Source organism: Haliotis asinina, chromosome 5, assembly GCF_037392515.1.
Source record: "Haliotis asinina isolate JCU_RB_2024 chromosome 5, JCU_Hal_asi_v2, whole genome shotgun sequence".
NCBI classification, from domain to species: domain Eukaryota; kingdom Metazoa; phylum Mollusca; class Gastropoda; order Lepetellida; family Haliotidae; genus Haliotis; species Haliotis asinina.
In genome coordinates this window covers 30,065,173-30,087,195 of record NC_090284.1, presented here as the reverse complement: position 1 = coordinate 30,087,195, position 22,023 = coordinate 30,065,173, and the positions used below count along the sequence as shown (strand labels likewise).

The following is a 22,023-nucleotide window of genomic DNA, read 5'->3' as shown; positions in this document are numbered from 1 at the left end:
AATCTTGTAGCCATCTCGAAGAATCTTCATGACGTAGTCATCATTGAGAATTCCCCAATTCTTCCAGTAGAGTTGAAGACGTCCACCGATTTCAGACTGTTGTATGGGAATGGCTGGGGGTGGAAGACTCCAGTCATTCCAAACCTGATCTTCAATGTTTATCTCCTCTTCCATCCTTGGACGAACGGCCTAACATCTGAAGGCATCTATTTCCTCCAGAGGGGCGACAAAAAGAAGATGACTTGTCTCCTCGAGAGTTAAACTTCTTATCTCTTGCTCTCTGGACTCTGGAGAACTTGGACTTGTTAGTGTAGTGTTGACTTGTCTGCTTGAGCACCGATGTCAAGGTGTCGATGGACTTGATGGCGATGGCAAGACTAAGTCCACATCATTTGGGATCATGACATAACTTCAGGGTCCGAGAAGAGGGCTTCCTCCTGAGATGACGATCAGTAGTACCTATCTTCATCCTTCCGTGAGTGTGACGCATTCAATGGATGCCGACAATCCCTCTTATGTAAGTCCAAGTCTGAAGGGGATGACGAGTGCCGACAGCGCCTTAACAGAGCTGGGGAGACTGATGATGATCTTCTGCGTTGACGAGTAGACCTGTGAGTGCACTAATCCAAGTGATTGTCCTCACTCACATGAGCTTAGTCACTCACGTGAACGCACTCACCTGTGAGGGTGCACTCACTCAACGTGGGTGGATCTCTCTCTGGACTGTGACATGATGACAAGGATGACAATGACGATCTTCTTGAGCGGATGCGTGCATACACCTCCTCTACATCCTCTGGTGTGAGTGCAGATCTAGCTGAGTGCTCACCTGGAGCAGCAGTTGACGTAGTTGAAGATTGCAGTCTTCGTTCTTCTTCAAAACACCACTCCATCAAGCTCATCATGTTCATCACGAACTGCAGCATGAAGGCACCTGCATCGAGCGGCTTCGTTCAGTGTACTTACGGCTGACTCGTAGAGTTGTAACCGCAATGACCGAGGCTGCTGACAAAGTCTGCGTTGTCTGACGACCCTCGTAAGGGTTCTGGGGCGGTGACAATGCAGTCAGGGCCGATCTAGGTGATGACGAAAGTTGTCTATGTCAGTTCATATTCTGCTCGTGTAGGATCAACGGTGATAGATATGTCGTTCCTGTAGAGGGACAATCTCTTCACTGAAGGCTTTCTTCGTCGAAGTCTGTTGATTCTGCGATGACTTTTGATGAAGAGGACTTCGTCTTCGATGACAATGATCTAGACTTCTTACGACCCTGTGTCTGTTGAAGTTCTCCTCTGTTACCCCATTTTAAATCACCCAATTTAGACATGGCTAATACAAGCCAATGTTGCCTGTCCCTTGCACGTATGTGAACAGACTGAATACATAAAGTAAATTCTGAATCTGCAAAATTTACAATGAATAGTAGAAGAGCACATGGGCTTACACGCCAGACAAACGAAGTGTGGGTCAAACGCTGACAGCCGTAATCTACACTGTAAACACAATTTCAGTTGATATGTGCTAAATAAAGACACAACAATCACAAATTTAATAAATTATGATGCATATATATATGCCAAATACTGCATACAACATAAATTTAGTTAAAGGACCTAAATAATTGAAAGACATCGCCGTATCTGGGACCCCAGCTGCCTCCAGCCACCCTCATCGGGCGATGAGGAAAGAATGACAAGCATGGTCGATCATGTGACCGATTTGGAGTGAAAGGGGAGGCTACTGGTGGGTGAATGTACTTTACGTCCACTTCTTTTAGAAGGGAACTTCAAGGGATTAAAGGTAGTCCACTACCTTCGCCAGGGAGGAGGAGATAAGCAATGAAGCAAGAGTCAGGATAAGGAAAAATTATTTCTCTTGCTTGGGAAATACCAACATTAAGGCAATCATACTGTAAACAAAGTAGTATAACCTCTATATATTGAGGGTAGGGTTCACAACTGTATGTCATCATTCTCTATACCTGCATTATTGGTGTGAATATTGTAACAAAGTCATCTTATATCTATATCAATTTTGTTGTGTTTTTGTTTCACTTACCTGAAAAAGGAAGGCTTCAATTACTTGTCTCACTTCTCAAATAATTTGATATATGATAGGTCTATTTTGTTCCAGTCAAGTTTTTATATCTGAGATTAAACATCGCAAGTCTCTAATAATACAAACCAATTCTCAGTATCACTTACGCTGTACAGTACAGAAATCCTATTAGATCATATCGAATCGTCTCATGACTGAACAGCACTCTCACTTCAAATGGTCCTTCATAAATATAGTCATTTAAATGTAAATACAATTCAAATTAAGCTGACTCATTTACTATGGAATTACTGAAATTTTAAATGGCTAAGCAGACATACATAATTCTAGACCCAAGCATTACTTTACTAGGTGGAAGATTCTTTTTCAAAATTTTGAAAGTTTTGCTGGGAACAATCATTCTTTCAACATCAATTCTTTAAGATGCAATCCTGCAATGTTTCACAATCTTGTGAGGCTCATGTTGGGATCTACCTTTAAGTGTTGTGGGTGTACTGACATGTAGATCCTGAGCTTGTACCAAAATACCCCTATCTGCCATTATGCTCTCTTTCTTATCAAACATTCCTAAAGAAGGGTCAACTAGGGGAGATTTTTCAATTATTTGTCGGTCACTGCACAAGTCCCCAAATGAATCACATATGAAGGAAACAGCATCCCCAACTGCACAGCCTGTCACAGTCTTCATGGTATTATTGTGCTTATAGCTAGACCGTGTTATGCTCTGTGCATCCACATGACAGGGTTTCTGGATTTCAGTGGCATCTAATATCACCCTTGTAGTAGCAAATGTTTTACCAACATCTTCAGGCATATGGTGATCAACAGTCTATCTTGATGGTCATATATTCATTTCTTTTAATTGAAAATACAAAAAGATTATCCAAGTAATAATAATTAATGACACTGTGAACTCTGATACATTGAAAAACAAACTTAATTCAATATCTCCCTTTGCCTGACACAACTTCATCAAAGTTAAAAACAGTTGCTCTTTAGGTGACAAATACACACATTGATAATTCAGCTCATAGGCAGCTGGCACAATTGAGTGAAAAAAGAACATGGAATGATCATAGTTCAGAAAACCAGTATAAAAATGGACAGTCTTAGAGTTATTTATATATATGTCAGTGCTATATTTACCCAAAAGGCTACACTGAACTTGTTCATCCTGCAATGAACTATCACAAAGGTTACTGTTACACATTGGATCATTAGTGCTAAACACATTAGAATCTGAAGGGTCAACGACGATTTCCATCCGAACATCTTCAATGGCTTCACTGACTTCTGTCTCCCTCTGCTGGCGTTTCTTCTCGGGTTGACATGATGTTCATGTGGTGTGAGTGAAGATCGAAGGTACAGCATCCAGCTTCAACCGTCTTCTCTCGCCTAAAAGATAATTAAAGTGTTGAATTTAATTGATCCCATCTTCACTGAATGTTAAATTGTGATTGTCACTTACTGTGTAATAGCATTATTTTGTTGGAAGGATATTAAATAGAATTCACTGTTATTTCATTTGAAATAATTTGTCAAATGACACTGACTACAGATTAAAATCTCAAGCATGTAATTTTCTGAATAATAATGATATTTTATACTTAACCTGACTGATGTTTAATTGCTTATCTCCACCTCCCCCGTGAAGGTAGTGGAATAACTGAAATCCCTTGAAGTTCCCTTCTAAAAGAAGCAGACGTAAACATACTCACTCACCCACCAGTGGCATCCCTTTTCTCGCCAAATTGGTCACATGGCTAACCATGCTTGTCACTCTCTCCTTATAAAATCGCCCGACATGAGAATTTTGGAATTCAGCATGCCTGTGAAGGGAGGGCTTTCGTCATGAGTCAGGATAAGTATAAAATATGAATTTTATTAGAAAATTAAATATTTTTCCTTATCCTGACTCATACTTCATAGCTTAAAGAATGAGGCCACGCTGAATTCTGCTGGCTGTCCAAATTACGTCCAATATTTCCCCCCCTAACGGGAACTTGTAACGGTGATAATTCGCTCCTGTTCTTCCAATATTCATCTCTAAATTCCGGGGGGATCACATCCTGTCGAACTTGTCTTCTGAAGAAGGCTTTGTTGACTGGAACATGATATCTAAAGTAACTAGTGTCCTGCTAGTAACTGAATGTCAAGATATTCTAATCAAGACGAGTTGTGACCCTTCTTCATGTATGAGTATCTTCTTTACAAGTACAGGGTCATAATGCTAGTCTGTTCAAGACATGCACACGGACTTTCCACCATTACACTCTGCAGAACGTCTGGTCTCCACAAGTCACATGATTAATGGGTGAGTAAACTCAGCACCTTCGAGGAACCATTAATTACTGCGCAAAGACGAGAAGCTCAAACTGATGAATGCCAGTGATGTCCTCTGTGGCTATGTCTCGTAGATAATGATTGGCAAACACTGTGTTTGACTCCCCCAAAACAGCCCTCCATTATAGCTGATAGCAAGCAATTCCCGTGTAGAACTAGTGTAGAGGCTAAGGCTCTGACTTCATGTGGGTTGGAAGCTCGCAGAGGTTCCAATACTGCTGCTTTGCAGGCTCTCAGTATAACAGCTCTGTGATGTGAAGACCTCGATCTTCTTTCTACCAGATTCCTGCTGCAACCTAGTTGTTTAGATGGGCACCCCATCCTTGGAGAGACGTGTCTACGTAGAGATGGTTGTTGAATGCCGACTCTAAGATATAAGTTCCTCCGCAAACATTCGACTGGCAAGTCCACAATAGCGGGCGTGGTCTCAAGATGTCCAGCATTGTAAACCAGTCAGGACATGAAACCGTGACTCAGGAACCACTGTCTTAGATGTACTTGAAGGCATCTTCGTCTGGTCATATCCTGAGGTGATATGAACAGACCGAGTAGACATTGTCACTGTCATAGTGGTAATGGAGAGAGTCGAACTTGTTCTAACATCGGCTTGAAATTTGACCCACTGATCCTCTAGGGCAGCGACGTATTTAAATGTAGTGATGAATCAAATCCCGAGGAATTTAGATTCACAAGTCATCCAAGTTAGTAGCCTGACAGTGAAGTCCAACTGTAGACTGAGTTGACTTCTCTCGTGATGAGCTTGTATGCCGTGAAGATGCATCATTCTTTGTCTTCGGATTGTCAACACTGTACATTATAAGCAAGTTGACATACGAAAGAAGTCTGTTTAAAGCTGGCTGCCTGTCCGATCAGAAACTGTCATTCATTGCTGCAAGCCTCCTGAAAGGCAACGTTGAATCTGCTGTTAGAAGACCTCTATGCTTCCTGAAGAAAGAAATGACGCTGTGAACTGCTAATCTAGTGAGGAATCGGCATCCTTCCAGCGTTGAAAGTATGTAAATGAGATAGGCATTGTTTCTCGGGGACCAGTCAGATTGTAGACATGACGTCACTGGTGTAGCAGTCAACTGATCATCCTGAAATCATGTTCAGACAGTGATATCCTTGCTAACATTCGGGCTTATCCGTAATCATGCAGTTTGGACAGCATCTGTCTAGATGAGTAAAACTGCACGAAAGAACCTCCCGCCGCTTAAAGCTGATGTAGACAGACTGTCCTCTAGACAGATGTGTCAGAATTTTTCATCTGAAGATAATACCATCACCTCTTCTGACCGGAGGTGGAGTTTGCAGTGGTATCTTGTAGTTGTCTCGAAGAATCTTCGTGATGTATTTGTCGTTGAGAATTCCCCAATTCTTCCAGTAGAGTTGAAGATGTCCACCCACTTGAGACGGTTGTATGGGAATGGATGGGGGTGGAAGACTCCAGTCGCTACGAAGCTGATCTTAAATAATTACCTCCTCTTCCATCCTTGGACGAACGGCCCGACATCTGATGGCACCTATTTCCTCAGAAGCGTCGAAGTATGTTGATTCTATGATGACTTTGATGAAGAGGACTTTGTGGACAATGACGATCTAGACTTCTTAGACTGCGACAGCTCTGTCTCTTCTGTGGTCTAGGGGACGACTCAGCATGAAACTCAGCAGAAACTGATAAATGGTTACCAAATTTAAACATGGCTAATGCAAGCTGACGTTGCCTGAATCGGATAAATTTCTATAAAATTTACAATAAATAGTAAAAGAGCACATGGGCTTACATGCCAGACAAACAAAGTGTGGGTCAAACGCTGACAGCCGTAATCTACGCTGCAAACACGAGTTCAACTGAGACTAAGTGTCAGTTGATGAAATATGTGCTAAATAAAGACACAACAATCACAAATTTAACAAATTACGATGCATATACATAAGCCAAATACTGCATACAACATAAATTTAAAGGACCGACTTATCGCCATATCGGGGCCGTATTGCTGCCTCCAGCTGACCTCGTCGGGCAATGAGGACAGAGTAACAAGCATGGTTAGTCGTGTGACCAATTTGGCAGGAAAAGGGAGGCTACCGATGGGTTAGTGTGTTTGTGTCCACTTCTTTTAGCAGAGAACTTCAAGGGATTTCAGGTATTCCACTACCTTCACCAGGGAGGAGGAGTCAGGATAAAGAAAAATAATATTTTTGGTTTGTTCAGTTGATTCTATTATGAATACAATGTGTGATATACTTAACAAGAGTCATCAGAACATGACAAATCCCCCTTGCCTGACATATTTGAAAGGACAAATCATCTGACAGTTACTTGATGTTTTCTTAGATTAAGTTTAAATCGTTTCCATGGAAGTCATGAAAAATATAAATGCCAACATCTGTAAACAGCGAAAGGCACCACTTCAAGATCTGTCTCATATATCTGCCAAGACCTGTTGAAAGATATTAAATGGCTTTCGAGTTGTGCTCTGGAAACCCAGGCCCCATGATCAGTTATGACGCTGTGGATCTATTCACCAATGTACCTCGTGAAGAAGCTCTCCGGGCACTACGCCACAGAATTGCAATCTTCAACAACCCCTCAACACCAGCCTCCCTACCGACTCTATCATCAGCCTCACCTCCGCCTGCATCAACTCCACCTATTTCACCTGGGGTGATGACATCTATGAGCAAGTCCATAGCCTACCTATGGGCTCCCCACTATCCCCTATCCTAACGGAACATTATATAACCAACCTTGAAGAGAAAGCTCTAGAAACAGCACCCTTTAAACTTTCCTGCTGGTACCGCAAAGTGGATGACACCTTCATTGTCCTTCAACCTGAGCAAGATCCTATTCAGCTTCTCACCCATCTCAACGAACTACATCCCCGCATCAAATTCACCATTGAAACAGAGCACAACAACCAACTACCTTTCCTCAATGTCCTTGTATCCCGCACCTCCTGTAACAACTTCAGACCTATGTGTACAGAAAACCTACCCATACAGATCAATACATCCACTACAAGTCCAACCATCCCCCCAAAGTCAAGACCGGCGTCATCTCCACATTGCTCAGAAGAGCCAAAAACATCTGTTCAACCAATCTACATGAAGAAATTAAACACCTGAGGAAAGTCTTTGTAGAACGTAACCAGTGCCCGCCTGAAATAGTCAACCGAACCATTGAAACCACACTGTCAACCCCTACCAAAAGACCTAAACCAGAATCAACCCCAATCAAGATATCCACTTCCTACATTGGAAAAATATCGCATCAGATCAGCCGGCTCTTGAAACAAGAAGCTAACATTGACACAACTTTCTCAGCGTCCCCCAGCCTCAACAACCTCCTCCATGCTAACGGACGAAAACAACACACTGTCAACAACAACAAACCGAAATGTGTCATATATAAAATAAACTGTGATTGTGGACAAAGCTACATTGGTGGAACATCACAACCCATCAAAACTCGAGTCAAAGAAGATCGCACCTCTGTTACTAATTCAGACAGCAAATCAGCCATCTCGGTCCACATCAAAGAAAACCCTAATCATCAAATAGAGTGGTCTGACATCACAATCCAACAACCAAACAGACTTCACCAAACGCAAGCTCACTGAAGCCATTCACATCAAACGCCACAAGCCCATCATCAACCGTGACCAAGGATATTTCATTCCATGTGCTTATGATGCACTCCTCTACCAAGCCCAATCAATTGTATAAACATCTCATCCTCCATTGTAATTCCTTCATTGTAACCCCCTTTATTTGTACGTGTCTGGCTTCCATTCACTATCCTTTGTGTACTACACAATTTACATGTCTGTCTCTAGGCACATGTGCGTCCAGTTTTCGAGTCCAGTTCTAGAAAGGAACTCCCAAAATGGAGAAAAAACAAAACATAGCAACACAGATGAACTCATGGAACAACAAGAACACCAGAAGAAAATTCACACTGTTAACACTGAAACTTCATGAAAATTGCAGTAAACTTACACATCTCACAAAGGGGCGAATACAACATTATGAGGGGGTGGAGGTGCACACTAGTGAGAAAGGGAGGGGGGTGCACACTTTTCAATGGTCATTTATTTTAACACAATTTCATGACACAACTGGGCGAGAACGTGCACACCCTTAACCAACAAGGAGGGTTACAGGCGGAAGTCTAACCAATAAGCAATCATGATGGAACCACAATACTTGTCTTTAGATCTAGTACACTTTCTTTACTACACTTTACACTAAGGCAAATTGGAATGAACAGTACAAATGAGTAACAATAATTGTAATAACTTTGCGTTTAAAGGAAAGAGTTCCGCCCATACCCCGCTCTTTTCACATAGAATATTTCCACCTTCCCCGGTGTAATATTCAAACACTAAAATAAGTTCATTAATTGTTTTTTTTTTCATACCTGTTCTTGTTTACTGAATGTATATTTAGGGTGAGGTATGCAAGTCAGTTTGTCATTTGGGCTTTTGATAGGGGTGCGAAGTACGGGCGGAACTCTTTCCCATTTAAAGTCTTGATTCATACCTAATAACGTTACCGTGTAGTCCTCTGCTGTGAAGTGTAACTGACACACAATGTCAGCTTTCCTGGGTTGCCAAAGTTTCTTCGTCTTTCGACTCGCCACACAGCCACACGCCACTTCAGTCATAAATCAGAATCAGATGGGTATCTGTGTCCTCCAGAGTTGGTACAACCGGGTACAGAGCAATACTGCAGCATTTTCGACAGAATGTACGAATATGAAGAAAAAAATCGCCAGCGAACCCCATTACACAATCGCTGAAGTGCACTTTCCACCATATTGCATAGTGTTCATGCAAAATCATGCAGAACAGCAATGGTATTTGTCAGCATTTCCAGCTTCTCCCATCATTTACAATGTAACCGACAAAAACATTTAACAATATACAGATAGTCAGAATAATTCTGATTACTTACATCTCACATTTATGTACAAAAGATCCCTGAATCAAGGAAAGAGTCCTCACAAAACCCTGTGTACCCTCGTCAGCTAAGCTGTCATTTTAAAAGAAATTGGTCATCGCTAGTAATGTCACACGTCAGCACTGTTACACGTATTAGGCAATTATTTGAGGTGAAGATCGGTTGAACAAGAGTAAACACAATAGCCATATCATTCCGAAAGCACTTTCAGTATTGTGATGTATATTTTGCATATCGTTCAGATATTTTTTCATGAAACTAATTTCAGTATCTACATATATCCTTGTTCAAAATCATATTGTATGTGGACATAAGATATGTGTTTTATATTCTTTGAAAGCTTTTGATTGTTTGAGTAATATTAACATTGGAAATTGACTCAGTAAGTGTACCAAACCACTTTTCAAGCCTCTACACAAGTGTTAGAAGACCACACGTAGCCATTACTACAACATGTGCTTTAGATCCTGTGATGTACAATGTTCAATATGTTGGGACATATACTGCAATTTGATATGAACAGGTTAATATACAGCGATTTAATACAACCTTATAAGTAAAACTGAAAATATTAATGAAACTGATTTGTACACTTTTTTAAATGCATAGGCACACATACTTGAAAGAATTATCTTGTTCATTGCATTTGTTTGTGTCGTTTTGTCCATTTTGTGCCTAAGCCCGAAACATTTCAATGAAAACCAAGCAAATAATAAATCACAAAAACCTGTAAATACCAAAAGGCACCATTTTGGGATCTGCTACACATATCTACCAAGTTACACTGACAGATATTAAGAAGTTCTTGAGTTCTGCTCCAGAAATGAAACACACCTCTCACTTTTGAGACTAAGTCTGAATCCTTTCCATGGAAACCGAGAAAGTAGGAAATCACATAAACCTGTGAGTAGCAAAAGGCACTACTTTAGGTTCTGATTGATGTATGTAACAAGTTTTGACTAACACCAAAATGTTCCATGGAAAAACAAAAAAAATAACAAAAGTCATCAGAAGATGACCTATCCCTCCAACCCCCACATGTTTGAAAGGACAAATCATTTGACAGTTATTTATGCCATATATCTGTAATCAGAAAAAGTCACCAATTCCAGATCTGTCTCATATATCTGCCAAGATATGCTGAAAGACATGAAATGGTTTTCAAGTTCTGCTCTAGAAACGAAACCCATCCCTCCCTCTGAGACTAAGCCCGAAACGTTTCAATGGAACCCAAGAAAATAATAAATCACAAAAACCTGTAAAATAGCAAAAGGCACCACTTTGGGGTCTGCCACACGTCTACCAAGTTACACTGACAGATATTAAGAAGTTTTTGAGTTTTGCTCCGGAAACGAAACACACCTTTCACTTTTGAGACCAAGTCCAAAATGTTTCCATAGAACCTGAGAAAATAATTAATCGCATAAACCTGTAAGTAACAAAAGGCACCACTTTAGGTTCTGATTGACATATCTACCAAGTTTTGCAGAAAAATATAGAAATAGAAATAGTACAATATAGTCTTTGAGTTCTGCTCCGGAAACGAAGACTAACACTAACCATCAGACTAACACCAAAATGTTCCATGGAAAAACAAAACAAATAACAATGCCAAAACTCTGTAAATAGCAAAAGGCACAACTATAGGTTGAGATTATTATATTTATCAATTTTGGTCTAAGCGGGATGCTCCAGCGGGATGCGATCCTGAGGCTTGTACTCTATGTCTGTTTTTCCAAAAATAATCTTGCTGACGGCACAGTGGTCGACGGCGCAGCACTTGCAAGTTGAGTTGTTCGATTCGAAGATCTCCAAGAGTATCGATAGGGAGGCAGTTGGTGGTTGTGTCTGTCCTTATGTTTCGGGCATCAGTCATCAGAGTTTGCCTGCTGTGGGTCGAAATGAGGTTGGGTGCGTTTTGGGGCATACTCAGCCTGCAGTTTTTCCACAGCCTCAACTTGACGTTTCCGTTCCGCTTCCACTTCAGCCATGTTCAACGTTCGCAATAAGGAGAAAAAGTAATTGCTGCTAGAAAAAGCCAGAGCACTGACCAATTCCCCACCGAGCATCATCGTGATCATTTCGTATGTATGTGTTGACGAAAGTTAGGACATTTTGTTTTTAACATGACATGATGCTGTGGTTCCAGTGGGGGAGCCGTCCGTTGGGAGTAGAAATGCGATTGCGGCAATGACCATCAGTGCGGCGGTTATTGTGTACGGGACCCACAGAGCTTTGTTGTTTTTCTTTTGCTGTTTGGCTAACCAGCCTTTGCAAACAGGCAGCTACTTTCTTCGGATTCTTCTTTTATTTTCAGGATACAGTATCAATGACTCCCTCTCCTTCCTCCTACATCTCTTGTTGAGGTGGTGGCGGGGCAGCACTGTTTTCATCTCCCTCCGAGGACATCTTGTGCGCTGTTGATATAGTCCTCATTTTCTTATTCTTTAAATCAACAGTGCTTCATCGCGGTCAACAGATCCAAAAGCGTGCCATATCTGTGGTACAGCACAGATGACAGGGCCATCAATTACACCGCCTTGATAGCGACTGGCATGGAAATAGGTGTGGCTAGGATTAGGCGCGGATTGTCTACCATCATTGCAGTGCCTGTGCAGCTGAGCATTGAAATCATGGTGGAGCCACAGGGTTGATTGGACTGGCGCTCAACTACGTGTCTCGCAGACTGCAATGCAAAGCGATGAAACACAACGAAATCAGACTTCTGGTCGAATCGAAGCTCAACACGATAGAGGATCATATTTCCACCATGCTCACAGACACAAATCCCCAAATCATGGATGCACTCACAAAATCTCAGAAGTAGAGTTCCAAGTCAAATACCACAGAGAATGAAACAAGACATTCAAACCAAGTCTCATAAGTGCCCTTGCAAAGGAGAGAAAAAAACTCATAGAACAAAGGAGGCAACAGGTCTGAGAAGCCTTCCTCACAAAAACCAAAAAAATTATCATCTACAAAGAAGATTCACGATAAATTGCTTTGAGGTAGGTAGGTGGCGCTGTGCAGGCAGGTCGGGTCCGCGAGAGCTCCGCAACTTTCCGTAATTTGATGAATGAAAAGCAAATGGCCCAAATATAAATGAACTGTTTATTTGGTATTCTAAGATGCTTCGGTGAAAGATCAAAGGCGCCGACAATACTTTATCAGACGATAATGTGCACTTTTTGCATTACGTCCCAATGTGTTGACTTCACTGCGCCATTCCAGTCTGCCCCCCTGTAATCTAACTTTTTTGCATTACGTCACAATGTAACCAACGTCACGATGGATGTCAGCTGCCATCACCTCATACAGCCTTCCACAGTAAACTGATTCGTTGCATCCCATTTCTTGGTTTGCAGTTGCACCAAACAGCCAACATCACTGCGAAAACATTACGTTTATGTTTTCAGACGGATAAAATGTCTCATAGTTCGACTCAAAATCTTACAGAGACACGGTAATGTTGGCAATGTTTACATTCCCACAATGCAATCGTGGAATGTTGCTTGACTTCCTCTAAATGTACTGATCTAAACTTGCGTTCGGAGTAGAAATGAGGCAGTCATATTGCCTCTTATGGTTTAAGAGAAACACGGATGTAATTAAAATGATCTAGAGAAGATATTTAACCCAAACACAAGCCATCACCAAACTGTTCATCATTTGTGTTTCTATTTGTCTTAACATAGGGAGTGACACGTTAAAAGAACAGCGCGTCAGTTAGACCTGTGTGAGGATTCTTAATTTAGGTCACAGACACCGTCATTTGTTTCCTGCCATAGATTAATCGAAATTAGGCTTAGAAGTTATTGAATATGGCATCTTAGAAAAGAAATACAGTTCGCTCTACCACCATGTATAGTGTAATAAAGCACACTTTCGCCCTTAACTATTATAACGCTAAAGCTCTAACTATAATAGTTCAGGGCGAAAGTGTGCTTTATTACACTATACATGGTGGTAGAGTGAACTGTATTTCATAAGTCTCCAGGTGCAACAATATTAATATGGGAACAGATATTATGCAGTGGAGCTCAGCAGTTGGGCTTTTTGCTGGTGGCAGCGTTACTGGAATGTCAGTCATCTTTTGTAGTCAAAGCAGACGGTGACCTGTCCCTATCGGACTGTTTGTAAGATTAACATTTTTGTGTTGTATGCTGCTCATAATATGTGGAAGTACTGAACAAAATCCTGGTCCAGACACTAGGTAATCTGAACTTGCCAAAAAAAACCTTTATTGCAAATGACAAGCTATAATCAAGACAAAGGAGGCAACTCTAGCGAGCCGAGCAGTAGTAGAAGGGATGGGGCTTCTAAATAACGTGAATCTATACCCCTTTTTCACAAACTCCGAAAGAACAGGCACTACCCGTCTGCTTCCACATAAAGTGATTATGGTGTCTAAAAAATCCTTTTGGCTCATGCAGGGGTGATTTAGAACGCCCCATCCCTTCTACTACTTATGTGTTTCGATCTCGATAGTGGGGTGTGTGGGGGTAATCCCCCATAAAACCCACCTCACACAAGCCCACAGCGGGCAGGCCAGCCGATATGGGTTGGTGTATTAGCAAATGTCTAAATACCAGCTGAAAGAGAAAGATTAAAAAGATTAGAAAGACTAAAAAAACAGTAAAAGAGCGTCCGTTTTGTAGCCACAGTCCTCCAAGGAATCTTAGAAAGATTGATGTCTGGATTAACCTTCAAATGTTCGGGTGCCAGGGGGTAACTGTTATGAGACTATCCATTTCCTTTGGGTATTCTAAGTCAACTTCAGGTATATAACCAGTGGGAGAATCCGGGGCAATACCCGCAACATTCCCGTTGGGTAAAGCCCCACACCATTCAAACCCACCCGTGGGTTGTTAGCATTGTACAGGTTGTTAGCATCAAGATAGAGTAGATGAGTTGAAGGTTTATTAGGGTTATAGCCTTCCACATACTTGTTGTTAGCTTTAGCATAACATTTTGATACCATGGAAATACCCCCATGTAACCCTTTCTCAATTAACAGATGCATATCGTAATCAGTCAATAATAATAACTCCACACCCGTTTTCTTCAGTAGGGCATCCCACGATAGCCCAGGGATCGAATAATACCATGCAGGGTCCAACCCATATTGCTTTGAACACGTTTTCCTGAATATCTCGAACACATCTGCCAGCAACAACACGTCCGTTTTCAAATATAAATCATGGTAATCACCTAGCGTCTTAAAACCTAGTTTTTCGCATACATTTTTTGCATGTTCGTAATCCTGTTGTGAGACAGACACGTCTGACAGCTTGCTGTAGAAGTGGTCAACTGGAGGTAACTCTGTTTCATTAAACCTGGACCAGTCATTCATATATTCAAATGGGTAAATACCCTTATGTAACAACAAGGCTCTACTTTTCTCCTCTGAGTATCGATTAGTTCCAGCCAAGTCGTCTGGGTTATTTGCCTTGACCAAACTGTCTAGAGATGACAACAGAAACTGAACACTATCTAAAATCTCAAACCATTTAGTGAAAAGGATATATATCTCTCCATATTGTTTGGGATACAGGATATGTTGCCTTCTACCTTTGAAATAGCTTGCATAATCAAGTGTGAATCATATCCTTGTAAATTGTGAAACACCACTGGGACATGAATAAACTTGGGATTTATGCGTATCTTCAAGTTACAGTCATTGTGAGCGGCGCCTCTGTATTTCCGTCATGTGACAGTGGTCTCGCACTGAGTCACAATTCAGGGGTTTACAGCAAACATGACAATGTGTGCTTTTAATGTGAGCCTCCCTATCTGCTCGGGTCATGCGCACTGGAGTTATATTACATAATTTTCTCTTGATCTCTTCCTCCTCATGTTTTTAAGCACATAAGAAATTTCTCAGCCGCATCTGGGCTTCTGTAAATAACGGGATGGTTAGTTTGACCATCACAGCGAACAACCACGTACCCAAACCCAAACGCCTCGTACTGCTGAACTTTGTGTGAAACTTTTATCAGGGGATGGAGCCACCGTATCGATTGGTTTAATAATAGTTTCGAAGTCAGTGTAGATAATGTATGGTACCGGCATCTGATTTTTGTGGTTGATAAACTTCAAGATATTGTTGTTTTCGGTCGGCATCTCTACCCGTATGGCTGTCTCCCCTACACCTCGACAATCATCCCTGTGTGAATCGAGCAGATCTGCTCTTGAAAACCTGTGAAGGCACCTTTCACAGTAGTTTTTCTTTTCCTAGTGTTTTGTTTGGTTGAACACCAAGCGGCTGAAATGTGTTATCGGTATGTAGTGACATTGTTCACCTTTTTGTTTTAGAAATGCATTAGCTGTTTTTCTACCCTCCTTATATAATAAAGGACTTATCCTGTGGACTATAAGTTTATTACCTTCATGTCCGAATACATTTATAGCCAAATCTGGATTCTGTTTTTCTATTTTTGTGCACTGGGAGATAGGGGTTGGTTCATCTATACCATCCCAAATAATGTCATCATCTACCAGATAACTGGAAAGTCTGCATGGATTTATCTTAGGTGGAAATTTGATAATTCTTAATGATATCCTCATGCAATTTTCCCCCTGAATATTTGGAATATTAATCATAGCTCGTTTGTCTGTGAAATATTTAGGGGCTGGTAAAGAGTTCCCTCCTCTCAACGGTTTATAGTTTGCTATATCCAGGTAGACCATGTTAACCTTATCAACCACCCAAACAGATCCCCTATTAGTGTACCGTTTTAGTGTTTCTCGAATTTTTTCAAATGACCTGTCAATAGAAGAGTTGATAGTATCTGGTTGTGTTGTAACTTCCTGATTACCTCTGAAGTAAACAATAGTGTATTCAGTAGGTCCATCCATCTGTTGTTTCTCTAGTGTCATCTTCAACATGAGTTGAAATTTAATATCTCTTAAATCATTGAGTTCTTCATTCACTTTATGAAATACCAATTGTCTTATATCACCAAAGTTTATGTTTCTTTGAACTTCCATCTTTCAACCCCTCAAATATTTTCCTATAGCACACTCAGTAGGTGTGAATTGTAATTCTACACGGGTTTGTTCCTTTAGTAATTCAATGAGCTCAGACTTCCTCATACGTGAATACCCTCTCATACCGCGCTCGCGGGCTTCCTTGATTAGCTCTTTCACGGTAGGGGTGGTTTTATATTTTATAATTATAATTTATTTAATAATTCGACCGTAATTGTGACAGCATCCGGTCTGATGTAAACAAGTTCGAGAAACAGACGGGAGAATGTGTGAAAACCCTTAGAAATGTGGAACAATTGCAAGAGGAGAACAGGCATTTGAAGGCGAAGAAGGCAAAGGTTTGCAAACCGGAGGATGCCTTGAAGCGGAACAACGTAATTGTTACGGGGCTAGAAGAAAGCACTGGTGAATCTTGGACGGAAACAGAAAACAAGGTACGAGACTTTCTTGTTAACGAGCTTGATATACCCCAAGCTGTAGAAGATAAAGAGTTCCCCATCGAAAGAGTATCACAAATAGGCAAGAAGATTCCTGGTTCTTCTAGGATAATTTGTGTTCAGTTCGGACGTTTCAAGCATAAACTGTATTGCAGGCCTTTCGTGATTACAGGAAGAAACACAAGGCTGGACCAGGTGTTGCATCAGCAGCAGTCAACATAAAAGAAGATTTCAGTCAGGAAGTATGGGACAAGCATCGCAATCTCTATCTCTACATGGAAAGGGCTAGAGAGGTCTGCGGTACAAAGTCTAAAATAACTTTACGTCATGACAAGTTAATAGTGGATGGTAGAGCATGTGATGTGATAATAATGGGAGATATGAATGATGCTCGAGTGGGAGAGGAGCAGGATTTCATATTTGATCTGTGTGTATGTTGATGTCAAATATGATTGTGATTGGTTCAATCAAAAGCGCACTTCGAAGGATAAAACTGTGAATTCATTTGGAAGGTCGCTCCTAGGAATGTGTAGAAGCTTTGGAATACATATGCTAAATGGGAGATCGCTACTAGATAATAATGGAGATTTCACATTTGTCTCTCATTTGGGTAAAAGTGTGATAGACTATATCCTGTTAACATCAAGTATATTTAGCTATGCCTCAAATTTCAAGGTCCTACAAAATGATGAGTCAGACCATTTTCCTGTATCTTGCTCCTTAAATCTAAATATGTCTACTTCGTCTCAATCCACTGCTTGCAACACTCATGCATGCGATAAGCTACATTGGAAGGGTAGTGTGCATAAAAGAATATAAAGGAAAATTGAAATGCAATCTCCCTCTTTTGAAGATGCCATTGAGTGCTATTAATGGTGCTCAAATTTTATTAACATCAGCTATCACATCTTCAGCAGTGCAGTGTGGAATGTAACAAGTTTAATTCATGTACTTATGCCTCTCAGTCTGACTGGTGGGATACTGAAAGAAAGAAAAATATGATCTGTTAGATAATTTTTATTTGACCGGAGAGAAAAAGATTTTTTTAATTATCGTCTGACTAGAAATAACTTTAAAATGTTGTGTTGTCAAAAGGAAAGACTGTATGAAAAACGCCAAAACATCACATTAACTGATCTTCTACCCACTAACAATTTTGACACAAAAGAATTATGGAGGAAAGTAAAGTTTTTTATTCGCCGCAGTAGTCAGTGTAGTTCCATTACAAAAGATGAATGGCATAGTTACTTTAAAACTCTGCTTCAAGACATCCACTTTGACATTTGCAGTGACTTAGATAACCATGAGCAAGACACTTTGAGGCAGTACTTTGAAATGGTAAATGAACAGTTTGGTTACAATTCTGCAGAAATCATTCCAGAAGAGGAGTATTCTGTATTTAATGACGGCTTAGGCACTGAAATTTCTTTTCAGGAAATAGAATTTACCCTCTGAAATCTCTCTAGTGGGAAGTGTGCTGGTCCTAATTGGGTATTGAATGAACATCTTAATCATGGGTCTGCTGAGCTTACACTGTACTTCCATAAGTTATTTAATAGTGTGCTTAACTCTGAAATCGTCCCTGCAGAATGGAGTGAAGCAATTGTATATCCTTTGCATAAGAAAGGTACAAAGTCAGACCCCAACAATTACAGAGGTATCTCACTTCTCTCAGTGATGGGAAAGTGTTTACAAAAAAAAACAGACTAGTTGCTTGGTGTGAAGATAAGGAAATTCTGGGTGAAGAACAGTGTGGTTACAGACAGGGTAGAGATACTGTGGACCATATTTTTACTCTTTATTCCCTAGCCCAGAAGTATCTATCCAAATCAAAAAGTCGCTTCTTCTGTATATTTATTGACTTCACTAAAGCATTTGACAGTGTGCAGCACCACATCATGAAATATGAGCTTCTACATCATGGACTAAGTGGGAAAATGTTTAGAGTTATATCATCTATGTATGATCAACTGAAATCCTGTGTTCTTGCAGAAAAACTGACTTTAACAGACTAATTTTCCTGCATGGTTGGCACCCGTCAAGGCTGTATGATTAGTCCTCTTTTATTTACTCTTTTAATCAATGAATTAACGATTATGTGCAAGGTCAAAGACTGCAAGGGAATTTTTGTAAACAATGTTTTTGACAACATTACTTCTCTGATGTTTTCTGATGATATTTCAAATGTGAGTGAATGTGTTGGAAGATTAAAGAAAACCATTGACACTCCTGTGGAATTTTGTGACTGATACGGAATGAAGATCATCTTAAGTAAAACCAAAATTACTGTTTTCAGAAGAGGTGGAGTTGTGAAAATAAATGAGAAATGGTGTATGAAGTTGCAAGAGATCGAAGTAGTCAGTTCTTATAAGTATCTGGGAATCTATTTCACATTCACTGTCATGGAGTTTCGTTAGAAAAACTCTTGCACAGCAAGTGGATAAAGCCATGTATACTCTTTTGAATTTTGTAAACAAATTTAAACTCAAAACCAAAGATGCGCTCTTTCTGTTCGACAAAATGGTTGTACCAGTACTTAACTATGCTTCGGAAATTTGTGGCTTTGAAGAATCTTACTGTGGTGAAAGCATTCGTATGAAATTTTGCAAAAGCTTTCATTCAGTTAAATCTAGTGCAAACAACTCAGTCATTTATATAGAACTATAGAGAATTTCAGCTATTCATTGGTCAGATGTGCAGATTGCTGAACTTTTGGTTTAAGCTTTTATGTATGTCCAGCCAACGTTATCCTAAAGCATGTTGTTCAATACTGTGTGCTCTGGACAGCACAGGAAGAAAAACCTGGGCCTCTTCAGTAAGATACTTACTTTTTTCCTATGGGTTCGGCATTGTGAGGGAAAAATCAAGGAGTTGAAGATAAAATACTCTTCTTAAATCTCTTCAAACAAAAAGTTATTGATTGTTGGAAACAGAACTAGTTGGCTAATAAAAAAGAAACCAGAAAGTTATCTCTCTATCACAAATATAAATCTTCACTGGAAATGGAATCTATTTCAGGGTGGTGCAAACAAGACATAGAACTGCGCTTATAAGATTCAGATGCATTAATCATAATCTTGCAATTGAAGCAGGGAGATGGACAGGAATTGCAATAGAAGAGAGTGTTTGTAAATTCTGTGAGTCTGTATACAACAGTATTATCCTTGAGGATGAAATCCATTTTCTTATAACTTGCCCCCAGTATCATGATCTTCGTGTTCATCTGTTAAATATCCCATATACGCTGTCAGATGAAATTAAGTTTATATATATCATGAATTTTGAGAACCAGTCTTTATTAGCAGAATTTATCTTCAAAGCCTTGGCAGTGAGGAAGCAGTATCTTGACTCATGATGTAAGGGAGACAACTCCAACATCAAGCACAATTTGTCAATTACTTCAGCATTTATTTATGCATTGTCACCTGCATACATTGCACTCTTCAGTGTTCACCTATATATATATTGTGTAAATCTGTTTGTACTCTGAGCCTATGGCCCCAATTACTGAAAAAGGAATTGGAAATTGCTTTGCGGAGATCAACATAGAGGATTGCCAAGGGCTGCATTTCATTCAGCTGAAAACAACTCTCTACTTTCTAGTCAATAAGCCAGGTGAGTCTCTGGGAGGACTGCTGAGAGCTGTGTTTGATTCACCTTCAGAGAGCTATCCCCTCACTAGTTAGCCATCCATGATTGATTAGCCGAGAGATGCTCATAGCAACGTTTGAGACAGTAGCGACTATTGTACGACAACTGCCACTTTGATTGTCAGGCAGCTATACATCATTACAGCCAAGGCAACACACACAGCACAACCCTCTAGATGAGACGACCACTGCGAAGATCTGCATTTCATTCACCTTCAGTTAGCTAGCGCCTTGCATCATTCAGCCATCTCACTCGTCCAGACATATATAGCATCCTGCCTGGACTACTCTCCTCTTCAGGCTTCCCAACTACCTGATCAAGAAACTGCAACAAGTGCAGAACACCTCAGACAGAATTGTCAGCAGGAAGAGGAAATTCGACCACATACAGCCAGTCATGCAGGACCTTCACTGGCTTCCAGTACACTACCGGACACAGTACAAGATACCTGTACTCATGTTCCTGTCCCTCAATAACAAAGCACTGGTCAGATTACCTAAGCAGTCAGATACCACCTACCTTAGGACACTGCACTAATGTGATAAGTCTCTCCTGAAATTCCCTGTTTCTTGATACCATCCACTATTATCTCAGACACAGTTAAAGTACTCAAAATAACTTTTCAAAACTGGCTTCATCGTAAATGTCATAAATTTTCACACTGTACAAACTTGTGATTCACAGCGGTTTTTGATATATGTTTTGAGATAAAAAATCAGATAATTACTGAAGGTATTGAATTTCAAAAATGACGTACTAATGATCATTGATATCAAGTTTTCATGTAACCAGTAACAATAATTCTGAAACATAGCCATTGAACCCAGAATCGGTTGGGATGTTTTAGAAAAGACACTTACATGAATGCCAATCTGCACTTTCTGACATACTGGATAGTGTTTACAAAATCATGTTTCGCGAAGGCCAGTATTGAGACGCCAATTGTTGCACATATTAGGCAATTTCTTTGAGGTAAAGGTTCTGTTGAACAACAGTAAACATAATTGCCCAATCCTTCCCATTACACATTCACTAATATGATGTATATTTTACGTATCGTTCAGATTTTTTTTCGTGAAAGTAATTTCAGTATCTATATATACTGTCGTTCAACATCATATCATACATTGATATACAATATGCATTTTTATTCAGTGAAAGGTTTGGATTGTTTGAATAATATTCACATAGGAACCTGATTTAGTGTAGGATACCACTTTTTAAGCCTCTACACAAGTGTTACTGTTAGGAGATCACATGCAGCCATTATGCAACATGTTGAAACGATATTCAAATACATCCAGCAGATATACTACTCAAAAGAATCCAGGAACAGAGGAAATTTTGGGTCAGATGCTCTTGGTTGATATGCTGGAAAATTTACAGAGATTGGTGCAAAGTAATGACTGCATTTGATCGACAACTGGTAAGGGTTTAAAGGTCACGTTATGTTAGGATGATAACCTAACAGAAATTTGAAGGGTTGGAAGTTAGAAGGTACACATTTTTTCCGCAATTTTGAGTTTCAAATGTTAGGTTTCCGTGGGTGTTATTCTCCCAAATACACCCAAACCATCCA

At 40.2% G+C, this 22,023-nt stretch overlaps 1 protein-coding gene and 1 pseudogene across 2 annotated transcripts in view; both read right to left on the bottom strand.

Moving 5' to 3' along the window:
- The window catches only part of LOC137283530 (cyclin-dependent kinase-like 2), a 566,496-nt gene that overhangs the window by 539,544 nt on the left and 4,929 nt on the right, over nucleotides 1-22,023 (bottom strand). The gene's annotated exons all lie outside the window — the stretch shown is intronic.
- Nucleotides 2,321-9,141, bottom strand: LOC137283531 (uncharacterized; annotated as a pseudogene).